Raw genomic sequence first — 13,189 nt, 5'->3', positions numbered from 1 at the left:
ATCTGATGGAACGAACTTTTTTGGAGGCATTTATTGGAAAAGTCGACGGAGTTGTCAAGCATCCCGAAGCAGCACTTCCACTAGAAGGTCCCAGAGTTCTTGTGCTTCAAGCACTTCAATTTATAAATACTCCGTTGATCTTAACAGTTGTGTGAAATGAGCTGTCATCACTCCGTTTTTGCTTTAGCAATTTTTCCGGTCTTTCGGCGGAAAGCCGGTCTCTTGTGTTTGCATGGGTGGTTCAGTGGTAGAATTCTCGCCTGCCACGCGGGAGGCCCGGGTTCCATTCCCGGCCAATGCAAAGCAGCTCTTTTAATAACTGTACACTCAGCGCTGAACTCCAGCTAATTCAGTCTTATCTCAAGACAGGTACTCCACATTTCCGCTCAACCCCTGGCAAGCGGAGCCCTGAGGCTGGCTCATTACAGTTCCCCTAGCTAAAAACTACACAGAGGCATCTCAGCTTCACACTTCTGACCGCCTTCTTGCCCATCCTTGCATCTGTGCACTTTCTCACACATTCCACTGTCTGACATATTGTCTTTGTTGAGCAACAGTCTCGTGTTAGCTTGAGAAGAGCCTCTCACCTGACTCGTGTACCGTACTATGGCTTAAAATCGGACAATTCTCATAGCTTGCTGCTGCTCCAGGTTGACATTCACTGCATGTGGCTCAGGTGGGGAGATTGGCTCCAAAGAAAGAGGCAGAAAACGGCAAGAGTGGAGCTCACGGTTGTGCCGGAATAGCTCAGTTGGGAGAGCGTTAGACTGAAGATCTAAAGGTCCCTGGTTCAGTCCCGGGTTCTGGCAGCACGTGACGTGAGTCTTGGAGCTCGTCTCCGCCTTGGGCTGCGATGTACCCGCTGGTTCAATGGTGTAATGGTTAGCACTCTGGGCTCTGAATCCAGCGATCCAAGTTCAAATCTCGGTGGGACCTGTCATGGGCTCAGTTTTGCGCCCCAAGGCGCACTCTTGCCCAAAAACGTTTCTTTTGCACTTTTTGCATGTGGTGTAGCCGACCTTTTCTGCCGCTTGGCCGGTTAGCTCAGCTGGTTAGAGCGTGGTGCTAATAACGCCAAGGTCATGGGTTCGATCCCCATACGGGCCACGCTTTGTCTTTCTCCCGGTGGTCGGAGTGCTTGGAGATCAGAGGTAAGGAAAATGAAAGTGTCCGACGTGATTATAAGAACACAGTCGTGCCAGATTCACCTGCGTCGTGGTGAGAAAAAGAAATGGAGGATACACGCATTTCTCTTAGCTGACAATTCTGCAGCAAGTGGACTGGCAAAATGTACGTCTACATACACAATTTGCTCAAAGAGCGTAGTAGTACTTGAAGAAAAATCCAACCCGCACTGTAAAACCATGCTGCCTTCTGGTGTTGTTTACAAGTATCTGATGGAACGAACTTTTTTGGAGGCATTTATTGGAAAAGTCGACGGAGTTGTCAAGCATCCCGAAGCAGCACTTCCACTAGAAGGTCCCAGAGTTCTTGTGCTTCAAGCACTTCAATTTATAAATACTCCGTTGATCTTAACAGTTGTGTGAAATGAGCTGTCATCACTCCGTTTTTGCTTTAGCAATTTTTCCGGTCTTTCGGCGGAAAGCCGGTCTCTTGTGTTTGCATGGGTGGTTCAGTGGTAGAATTCTCGCCTGCCACGCGGGAGGCCCGGGTTCCATTCCCGGCCAATGCAAAGCAGCTCTTTTAATAACTGTACACTCAGCGCTGAACTCCAGCTAATTCAGTCTTATCTCAAGACAGGTACTCCACATTTCCGCTCAACCCCTGGCAAGCGGAGCCCTGAGGCTGGCTCATTACAGTTCCCCTAGCTAAAAACTACACAGAGGCATCTCAGCTTCACACTTCTGACCGCCTTCTTGCCCATCCTTGCATCTGTGCACTTTCTCACACATTCCACTGTCTGACATATTGTCTTTGTTGAGCAACAGTCTCGTGTTAGCTTGAGAAGAGCCTCTCACCTGACTCGTGTACCGTACTATGGCTTAAAATCGGACAATTCTCATAGCTTGCTGCTGCTCCAGGTTGACATTCACTGCATGTGGCTCAGGTGGGGAGATTGGCTCCAAAGAAAGAGGCAGAAAACGGCAAGAGTGGAGCTCACGGTTGTGCCGGAATAGCTCAGTTGGGAGAGCGTTAGACTGAAGATCTAAAGGTCCCTGGTTCAGTCCCGGGTTCTGGCAGCACGTGACGTGAGTCTTGGAGCTCGTCTCCGCCTTGGGCTGCGATGTACCCGCTGGTTCCATGGTGTAATGGTTAGCACTCTGGGCTCTGAATCCAGCGATCCGAGTTCAAATCTCGGTGGGACCTGTCATGGGCTCAGTTTTGCGCCCCAAGGCGCACTCTTGCCCAAAAACGTTTCTTTTGCACTTTTTGCATGTGGTGTAGCCGACCTTTTCTGCCGCTTGGCCGGTTAGCTCAGCTGGTTAGAGCGTGGTGCTAATAACGCCAAGGTCATGGGTTCGATCCCCATACGGGCCACGCTTTGTCTTTCTCCCGGTGGTCGGAGTGCTTGGAGATCAGAGGTAAGGAAAATGAAAGTGTCTGACGTGATTATAAGAACACAGTCGTGCCAGATTCACCTGCGTCGTTGTGAGAAAAAGAAATGGAGGATACACGCATTTCTCTTAGCTGACAATTCTGCAGCAAGTGGACTGGCAAAGTGTACGTCTACATACACAATTTGCTCAAAGAGCGTAGTAGTACTTGAAGAAAAATCCAACCCGCACTGTAAAACCATGCTGCCTTCTGGTGTTGTTTACAAGTATCTGATGGAACGAACTTTTTTGGAGGCATTTATTGGAAAAGTCGACGGAGTTGTCAAGCATCCCGAAGCAGCACTTCCACTAGAAGGTCCCAGAGTTCTTGTGCTTCAAGCACTTCAATTTATAAATACTCCGTTGATCTTAACAGTTGTGTGAAATGAGCTGTCATCACTCCGTTTTTGCTTTAGCAATTTTTCCGGTCTTTCGGCGGAAAGCCGGTCTCTTGTGTTTGCATGGGTGGTTCAGTGGTAGAATTCTCGCCTGCCACGCGGGAGGCCCGGGTTCGATTCCCGGCCAATGCAAAGCGGCTCTTTTAATAACTGTACACTCAGCGCTGAACTCCAGCTAATTCAGTCTTATCTCAAGACAGGTACTCCACATTTTCGCTCAACCCCTGGCAAGCGGAGCCCTGAGGCTGGCTCATTACAGTTCCCCTAGCTAAAAACTACACAGAGGCATCTCAGCTTCACACTTCTGACCGCCTTCTTGCCCATCCTTGCATCTGTGCACTTTCTCACACATTCCACTGTCTGACATATTGTCTTTGTTGAGCAACAGTCTCGTGTTAGCTTGAGAAGAGCCTCTCACCTGACTCGTGTACCGTACTATGGCTTAAAATCGGACACTTCTCATAGCTTGCTGCTGCTCCAGGTTGACATTCACTGCATGTGGCTCAGGTGGGGAGATGGGCTCCAAAGAAAGAGGCAGAAAACGGCAAGAGCATAGCTCACAGTTGTGCCGGAATAGCTCAGTTGGGAGAGCGTTAGACTGAAGATCTAAAGGTCCCTGGTTCAATCACGGGTTCTGGCAGCACGTGACGTGAGTCTTGGAGCTCGTCTCCGCCTTGGGCTGCGATGTACCCGCTGGTTCCATGGTGTAATGGTTAGCACTCTGGGCTCTGAATCCAGCGATCCGAGTTCAAATCTCGGTGGGACCTGTCATGGGCTCAGTTTTGCGCCCCAAGGCGCACTCTTGCCCAAAAACGTTTCTTTTGCACTTTTTGCATGTGGTGTAGCCGACCTTTTCTGCCGCTTGGCCGGTTAGCTCAGCTGGTTAGAGCGTGGTGCTAATAACGCCAAGGTCATGGGTTCGATCCCCATACGGGCTATGCTTTCTCTTTCTCCCGGTGGTCGGAGTGCTTGGAGATCAGAGGTAAGGAAAATGAAAGTGTCCGACGTGATTATAAGAACACAGTCGTGCCAGATTCACCTGCGTCGTGGTGAGAAAAAGAAATGGAGGATACACGCATTTCTCTTAGCTGACAATTCTGCAGCAAGTGGACTGGCAAAGTGTACGTCTACATACACAATTTGCTCAAAGAGCGTAGTAGTTCTTGAAGAAAAATCCAACCCGCACTGTAAAACCATGCTGTCTTCTGGTGTTGTTTACAAGTATCTGATGGAACGAACTTTTTTGGAGGCATTTATTGGAAAAGTCGACGGAGTTGTCAAGCATCCCGAAGCAGCACTTCCACTAGAAGGTCCCAGAGTTCTTGTGCTTCAAGCACTTCAATTTATAAATACTCCGTCGATCTTAACAGTTGTGTGAAATGAGCTGTCATCACTCCGTTTTTGCTTTAGCAATTTTTCCGGTCTTTCGGCCGAAAGCCGTTTTCTTGTGTTTGCATGGGTGGTTCAGTGGTAGAATTCTCGCCTGCCACGCGGGAGGCCCGGGTTCGATTCCCGGCCAATGCAAAGCGGCTCTTTTAATAACTGTACACTCAGCGCTGAACTCCAGCTAATTCAGTCTTATCTCAAGACAGGTACTCCACATTTCCGCTCAACCCCTGGCAAGCGGAGCCCTGAGGCTGGCTCATTACAGTTCCCCTAGCTAAAAACTACACAGAGGCATCTCAGCTTCACACTTCTGACCGCCTTCTTGCCCATCCTTGCATCTGTGCACTTTCTCACACATTCCACTGTCTGACATATTGTCTTTGTTGAGCAACAGTCTCGTGTTAGCTTGAGAAGAGCCTCTCACCTGACTCGTGTACCGTACTATGGCTTAAAATCGGACACTTCTCATAGCTTGCTGCTGCTCCAGGTTGACATTCACTGCATGTGGCTCAGGTGGGGAGATGGGCTCCAAAGAAAGAGGCAGAAAACGCCAAGAGTGGAGCTCACGGTTGTGCCGGAATAGCTCAGTTGGGAGAGCGTTAGACTGAAGATCTAAAGGTCCCTGGTTCAATCCCGGGTTCTGGCAGCACGTGACGTGAGTCTTGGAGCTCGTCTCCGCCTTGGGCTGCGATGTACCCGCTGGTTCCATGGTGTAATGGTTAGCACTCTGGGCTCTGAATCCAGCGATCCGAGTTCAAATCTCGGTGGGACCTGTCATGGGCTCAGTTTTGCGCCCCAAGGCGCACTCTTTCCCAAAAACGTTTCTTTTGCACTTTTTGCATGTGGTGTAGCCGACCTTTTCTGCCGCTTGGCCGGTTAGCTCAGCTGGTTAGAGCGTGGTGCTAATAACGCCAAGGTCATGGGTTCGATCCCCATACGGGCCACGCTTTCTCTTTCTCCCAGTGGTCGGAGTGCTTGGAGATCAGAGGTAAGGAAAATGAAAGTGTCCGACGTGATTATAAGAACACAGTCGTGCCAGATTCACCTGCGTCGTGGTGAGAAAAAGAAATGGAGGATACACGCATTTCTCTTAGCTGACAATTCTGCAGCAAGTGGACTGGCAAAGTGTACGTCTACATACACAATTTGCTCAAAGAGCGTAGTAGTTCTTGAAGAAAAATCCAACCCGCACTGTAAAACCATGCTGCCTTCTGGTGTTGTTTACAAGTTTCTGATGGAACGAGCTTTTTTGGAGGCATTTATTGGAAAAGTCGACGGAGTTGTCAAGCATCCCGAAGCAGCACTTCCACTAGAAGGTCCCAGAGTTCTTGTGCTTCAAGCACTTCAATTTATAAATACTCCGTTGATCTTAACAGTTGTGTGAAATGAGCTGTCATCGCTCCGTTTTTGCTTTAGCAATTTTTCCGGTCTTTCGGCGGAAAGCCGGTCTCGTGTGTTTGCATGGGTGGTTCAGTGGTAGAATTCTCGCCTGCCACGCGGGAGGCCCGGGTTCGATTCCCGGCCAATGCAAAGCGGCTCTTTTAATAACTGTACACTCAGCGCTGAACTCCAGCTAATTCAGTCTTATCTCAAGACAGGTACTCCACATTTCCGCTCAACCCCTGGCAAGCGGAGCCCTGAGGCTGGCTCATTACAGTTCCCCTAGCTAAAAACTACACAGAGGCATCTCAGCTTCACACTTCTGACCGCCTTCTTGCCCATCCTTGCATCTGTGCACTTTCTCACACATTCCACTGTCTGACATATTGTCTTTGTTGAGCAACAGTCTCGTGTTAGCTTGAGAAGAGCCTCTCACCTGACTCGTGTACCGTACAATGGCTTAAAATCGGACACTTCTCATAGCTTGCTGCTGCTCCAGGTTGACATTCACTGCATGTGGCTCAGGTGGGGAGATGGGCTCCAAAGAAAGAGGCAGAAAACGGCAAGAGTGGAGCTCACGGTTGTGCCGGAATAGCTCAGTTGGGAGAGCGTTAGATTGAAGATCTAAAGGTTCCTGGTTCAATCCCGGGTTCTGGCAGCACGTGACGTGAGTCTTGGAGCTCGTCTCCGCCTTGGGCTGCGATGTACCCGCTGGTTCCATGGTGTAATGGTTAGCTCTCTGGGCTCTGAATCCAGCGATCCGAGTTCAAATCTCGGTGGGACCTGTCATGGGCTCTGTTTTGCGCCCCAAGGCGCACTCTTGCCCAAAAACGTTTCTTTTACACTTTTTGCATGTGGTGTAGCCGACCTTTTCTGCCGCTTGGCCGGTTAGCTCAGCTGGTTAGAGCGTGGTGCTAATAACGCCAAGGTCATGGGTTCGATCCCCATACGGGCCACGCTTTCTCTTTCTCCCGGTGGTCGGAGTGCTTGGAGATCAGAGGTAAGGAAAATGAAAGTGTCTGACGTGATTATAAGAACACAGTCGTGCCAGATTCACCTGCGTCGTGGTGAGAAAAAGAAATGGAGGATACACGCATTTCTCTTAGCTGACAATTCTGCAGCAAGTGGACTGGCAAAGTGTACGTCTACATACACAATTTGCTCAAAGAGCGTAGTAGTTCTTGAAGAAAAATCCAACCCGCACTGTAAAACCATGCTGCCTTCTGGTGTTGTTTACAAGTTTCTGATGGAACGAGCTTTTTTGGAGGCATTTATTGGAAAAGTCGACGGAGTTGTCAAGCATCCCGAAGCAGCACTTCCACTAGAAGGTCCCAGAGTTCTTGTGCTTCAAGCACTTCAATTTATAAATACTCCGTTGATCTTAACAGTTGTGTGAAATGAGCTGTCATCGCTCCGTTTTTGCTTTAGCAATTTTTCCGGTCGTTCGGCGGAAAGCCGGTCTCGTGTGTTTGCATGGGTGGTTCAGTGATAGAATTCTCACCTGCCACGCGGGAGGCCCGGGTTCGATTCCCGGCCAATGCAAAGCGGCTCTTTTAATAACTGTACACTCAGCGCTGAACTCCAGCTAATTCAGTCTTATCTCAAGACAGGTACTCCACATTTCCGCTCAACCCCTGGCAAGCGGAGCCCTGAGGCTGGCTCATTACAGTTCCCCTAGCTAAAAACTACACAGAGGCATCTCAGCTTCACACTTCTGACCGCCTTCTTGCCCATCCTTGCATCTGTGCACTTTCTCACACATTCCACTGTCTGACATATTGTCTTTGTTGAGCAACAGTCTCGTGTTAGCCTGAGAAGAGCCTCTCACCTGACTCGTGTACCGTACTATGGCTTAAAATCGGACACTTCTCATAGCTTGCTGCTGCTCCAGGTTGACATTCACTGCATGTGGCTCAGGTGGGGAGATGGGCTCCAAAGAAAGAGGCAAAAAACGGCAAGAGTGGAGCTCACGGTTGTGCCGGAATAGCTCAGTTAGGAGAGCGTTACACTGAAGGTCTAAAGGTCCCTGGTTCAATCCCGGGTTCTGGCAGCACGTGACGTGAGTCTTGGAGCTCGTCTCCGCCTTGGGCTGCGATGTACCCGCTGGTTCCATGGTGTAATGGTTAGCTCTCTGGGCTCTGAATCCAGCGATCCGAGTTCAAATCTCGGTGGGACCTGTCATGGGCTCTGTTTTGCGCCCCAAGGCGCACTCTTGCCCAAAAACGTTTCTTTTGCACTTTTTGCATGTGGTGTAGCCGACCTTTTCTGCCGCTTGGCCGGTTAGCTCAGCTGGTTAGAGCGTGGTGTTAATAACGCCAAGGTCATGGGTTCGATCCCCATACGGGCCACGCTTTCTCTTTCTCCCGGTGGTCGGAGTGCTTGGAGATCAGAGGTAAGGAAAATGAAAGTGTCCGACGTGATTATAAGAACACAGTCGTGCCAGATTCACCTGCATCGTGGTGAGAAAAAGAAATGGAGGATACACGCATTTCTCTTAGCTGACAATTCTGCAGCAAGTGGACTGGCAAAGTGTACGTCTACATACACAATTTGCTCAAAGAGCGTAGTAGTTCTTGAAGAAAAATCCAACCCGCACTGTAAAACCATGCTGCCTTCTGGTGTTGTTTACAAGTTTCTGATGGAACGAGCTTTTTTGGAGGCATTTATTGGAAAAGTCGACGGAGTTGTCAAGCATCCCGAAGCAGCACTTCCACTAGAAGGTCCCAGAGTTCTTGTGCTTCAAGCACTTCAATTTATAAATACTCCGTTGATCTTAACAGTTGAGTGAAATGAGCTGTCATCGCTCCGTTTTTGCTTTAGCAATTTTTCCGGTCTTTCGGCGGAAAGCCGGTCTCGTGATTTGAATAATACTAGATATACATAGGTTGGTTGAAAATCCAAGGAGGTTAACGAAATGTCATGTTTTTAGACTCCTATAAAATACGCAAAAGCGGAAAGAGATAGGATGAAGTTCTACATGGATTTGAATTTGGCATGGGCCAGTGCATTAGATAAGTAACAAATCTCAATTTTATCATTAACAGTTCAATAGAAATAAGCAGAAATGCAAATCCTGTCGCTGTAGCGCCCCCATGTGGACAATTGGGGTGGCCTTCGCAGGGGTTGCTAGGGGTTAGGAGACAAATGTACAAGCCTATTTTTGTTCAGATCAGCTGTTGTTAAGCCTGTCAAAGGCCTGTCAGAATGTTGCTTGATTTTGATTGGCTGATGGTGGCTAGGGTTTTATGATTAATGACTGCCCTGATAGATACCTGACCTCAGGCTTCAGAGTAGTACATGTATGCCAAATTTCATTTGGATCGGTAAAGGCAGTCAGGAGATATTGGCAGTTTTTAGTTGTAGCGCCCCCTATTGACGAAATGCGGCCCGCCTTCAACAGTGTCCCCAGAATGGGGTACGGGGATAGGATTTCAAATTTGGTGAAGGTAGGCTAAGGTATGGCCAAGTTATAACAGTCAGACCAATACTGGCTAAATTTACGTAGACTTTGGGCGTGGCTAGTGGCCGTATGATAGACCAATATCAGGGTTATTTGAATTAGTATTCATCAGCTCAGAGACCTGATCAGTTTTATACCTCATTTGTCTGATTCCGTCAGACGGTGTAGGAATTACAAGCAAAAGTAGGTTTTGCAAATTATGCAAATTAGCAAAAAATCTAAATAGGCGGAGCTTAATAGTCCAAATGGCAAGTTGGTAGGGCAAGGATGTCTCTATCAGTAGAAATATGAATTTCAATTATAGGACTAACAGGACAGGAGATATCAATCAAAACACGTTAGGGGGCGCCACGGCGCCACGGCGCCCCCATCTGGCCGACATGGTTGGGTCGGATGATCGGAGTAGCGGGGAGGAATTGACATCATCCTACCAAGTTTCATAATTCTAGCACTTACGGTTTAGGCTGTACATTCAGTTTTAGGGCAGAAAAATAATAATAAATATAACTGCAAGCAGTGATAAGCGGTTCCAAAGCTAATGGAAAGAATAAGTGGGTAGAAATGGAGTACATGGAATAAAATGAAAAGTTCAATAATAATAGGACATAAAATAGAGACCGTAACTGCTGGGCAATGCATTTAAATAGTCAGAAAGTAGGAAATACTACTACGATAGCATGAGAAGCTAATGGACAGAATAAGTGGGTAGACATGGAGTACACAGCATAAAATGAAAAGTTCAATGGCATAAAATGAAAAGTTCAATAATAATAGGACATGAAATAGAGACTGTAATTGCTGGCCAATGCATTTAAATAGTCAGAAAGTAGGAAACAGTACTACAATAGCATGAGATCTGACATGTTGATGTTACAGTAGAAACGTTTAGTTAGGATAAGAAAAAGGGTGGATGAGAAACAGGAGGAAAATGTAATTGCATCTGCTTAGGAGAAATATCACCAATGTAGATCTGTCTGGTGAAGTGCCTGAGCTTGACTGAATATATGGTTTGGGATGATGGCATATGAACAGTGGCTGTAGCGCCCCTGTTTGACTGATCGGCACCAAAGTTGGTGAGTCTCTGTGGGAGGCCGTGCTACATTAGTGGGTAAAATTTGGTGAGAATCGGATGAAGAATGCCTGAGATTTAGCTGTTTGATTGAAATAGGAATTGAAATGGTTTGGCCAGCAGGTGGAGCCTGCGCTCAATGGATAATTTCTATTCAATACTTTTAGGCCTTCTCAGCCAAGTTTGCTCTTAGACACATATGAACAGTCGCCGTAGCACCCCCATTTGACCGATACGGCATCAAAGTTGGAGGGTCTGTCTGTGAGCAAGTGGTACATTTGTGCATCAAATTTCGTGAGGATTGGATGAAGCATGCCTGAGATTTAGCTGTTTGATTGAAATCGGCTTATAAATGATGCAGGTTGGGTGTGGCTGGTGGCCATATTATACAGAAAGGTCAGGTATTTTTTAATAATCATCCCTGACGGCAGTGTCTTGATTGACTTGACACCAGAATCACTTACATGGGGTGTAGATTGTTAAAGTTATAGGAATATTTCATTTAATCCGTTTTTAAATATCACAAGGGAATGCAGATGACTGTTATTATGCAATACATATATCTTGATTTGGCATGACTCACAGAACTTGCAGTACAAAGGATTTTTACCAGTAATATGAGACTTGAACAGAAATGAGATAAATGTCACTTTCACTGGTTTTGCAGGTTTAGAGACACATATTGCATTGCTGTAGCGCCCCCGTTTGACCGATCGGCAAGAAATTTGGAGGGCCCTTACCCACTACCGTCCTTGATGACATATTCAAGTTTGGTAGTGATTGGCTGAGGAAGGCCTGAGATACAGCTGTCTGATTGAAGTGGGCGTGGCACCTGTATGGTCTGGATGTGGCTGGTCACCGTACCTTATAGAAAGTTTAGGATTTTTTTAATAATTGTATACCAGGACTGTCTCCTGATTTGAATAATACTAGATATACATAGGTTGGATGAAAATCCAAGGAGGTTAACGAAATGTCATGTTTTTAGACTCCTATAAAATACGCAAAAGCGGAAAGAGATAGGATGAAGTTCTACATGGATTTGAATTTGGCATGGGCCAGTGCATTAGATAAGTAACAAATCTCAATTTTATCATTAACAGTTCAATAGAAATAAGCAGAAATGCAAATCCTGTCGCTGTAGCGCCCCCATGTGGACAATTGGGGTGGCCTTCGCAGGGATTGCTAGGGGTTAGGAGACAAATGTACAAGCCTATTTTTGTTCAGATCAGCTGTTGTTAAGCCTGTCAAAGGCCTGTCAGAATGCTGCTTGATTTTGATTGGCTGATGGTGGCTAGGGTTTTATGACTAATGACTGCCCTGATAGATTCCTGACCTCAGGCTTCAGAGTAGTACATGTATGCCAAATTTCATTTGGATCGGTAAAGGAAGTCAGGAGATATTGGCAGTTTTTAGTTGTAGCGCCCCCTAATGACGAAATGCGGCCCGCCTTCAACAGTGTCCCCAGAATTTGGTACAGAGATAGGATTTCAAATTTGCTGAAGGTAGGCTAAGGTATGGCCAAGTTATAACAGTCAGACCAATACTGGCTAAATTTACGTAGACTTTGGGCGTGGCTAGTGGCCGAATGATAGACCAATATCAGGGTTATTTGAATTATTATTCATCAGCTCAGAGACCTGATCGGTTTTATACCTCATTTGTCTGATTCCGTCAGACGGTGTAGGAATTACAAGCAAAAGTAGGTTTTGCAAATTATGCAAATTAGCAAAAAATCTAAGTAGGCGGAGCTTCATAGTCCAAATGGCAAGTTGGTAGGGCAAGGATGTCTCTATCAGTAGAAATATGAATTTCAATTATAGGACTAACAGGACAGGAGATATCAATCAAAACGCGTTAGAGGGCGCCACGGCGCCCCCATCTGGCCGACATGGTTGGGTCGGATTATCTGAGTAGCGGGGAGGAATTGACATCATCCTACCAAGTTTCATAATTCTAGCACTTACGGTTTAGGCTGTACATTCAGTTTTAGGGCAGAAAAATAATAATAATAATAATAAATATAACTGCAAGCAGTGATAAGCGGTTCCAAAGCTAATGGAAAGAATAAGTGGGTAGAAATGGAGTACATGGAATAAAATGAAAAGTTCAATAATAATAGGACATAAAATAGAGACCGTAACTGCTGGGCAATGCATTTAAATAGTCAGAAAGTAGGAAATACTACTACGATAGCATGAGAAGCTAATGGACAGAATAAGTGGGTAGACATGGAGTACACAGCATAAAATGAAAAGTTCAATGGCATAAAATGAAAAGTTCAATAATAATAGGACATGAAATAGAGACTGTAATTGCTGGCCAATGCATTTAAATAGTCAGAAAGTAGGAAACAGTACTACAATAGCATGAGATCTGACATGTTGATGTTACAGTAGAAATGTTTAGTTAGGATAAGAAAAATGGTGGATGAGAAACAGGAGGAAAATGTAATTGCATCTGCTTAGGAGAAATATCACCAATGTAGATCTGTCTGGTGAAGTGCCTGAGCTTGACTGAATATATGGTTTGGGATGATGGCATATGAACAGTGGCTGTAGCGCCCCTGTTTGACTGATCGGCACCAAAGTTGGTGGGTCTCTGTGGGAGGCCGTGCTACATTAGTGGGTAAAATTTGGTGAGAATCGGATGAAGAATGCCTGAGATTTAGCTGTTTGATTAAAATAGGAATTGAAATGGTTTGGCTAGCAGGTGGAGCCTGCGCTCCATGCATAAATTTTATTCAATACTTTTAGGCCTTCTCAGCCAAGTTTGCTCTTAGACACATATGAACAGTCGCCGTAGCGCCCCCGTTTGACCGATCGACATCAAAGTTGGAGGGTCTGTCTGTGGGCAAGTGGTACATTTGTGCTTCAAATTTCGTGAGGATTGGATGAAGCATGCCTGAGATTTAGCTGTTTGATTGAAATCGGCTTATAAA

General features: G+C 46.4%; 4 non-coding genes across 4 annotated transcripts; all 4 read left to right on the top strand.

Annotated features, from left to right (window-relative positions):
- The first annotated feature begins 2,256 nt into the window (after positions 1–2,256).
- On the top strand, positions 2,257–2,328 carry trnaq-cug (transfer RNA glutamine (anticodon CUG)). The gene has a single exon. It is a non-coding gene; the product is annotated as a tRNA-Gln (tRNA).
- A 1,320-nt stretch (positions 2,329–3,648) lies between these two features.
- trnaq-cug (transfer RNA glutamine (anticodon CUG)) lies at positions 3,649–3,720 on the top strand. Its single transcript has one exon. It is a non-coding gene; the product is annotated as a tRNA-Gln (tRNA).
- A 1,192-nt stretch (positions 3,721–4,912) lies between these two features.
- Positions 4,913–4,985, top strand: trnaf-gaa (transfer RNA phenylalanine (anticodon GAA)). The gene has a single exon. It is a non-coding gene; the product is annotated as a tRNA-Phe (tRNA).
- Positions 4,986–5,040: 55 nt separating this feature from the next.
- On the top strand, positions 5,041–5,112 carry trnaq-cug (transfer RNA glutamine (anticodon CUG)). Its single transcript has one exon. It is a non-coding gene; the product is annotated as a tRNA-Gln (tRNA).
- Positions 5,113–13,189: the final 8,077 nt, after the last annotated feature.

This window comes from Brienomyrus brachyistius, chromosome 11 (assembly GCF_023856365.1).
Source record: "Brienomyrus brachyistius isolate T26 chromosome 11, BBRACH_0.4, whole genome shotgun sequence".
Lineage (NCBI taxonomy): Eukaryota > Metazoa > Chordata > Actinopteri > Osteoglossiformes > Mormyridae > Brienomyrus > Brienomyrus brachyistius.
This window is presented reverse-complemented; position numbering and strand designations above follow the sequence as displayed.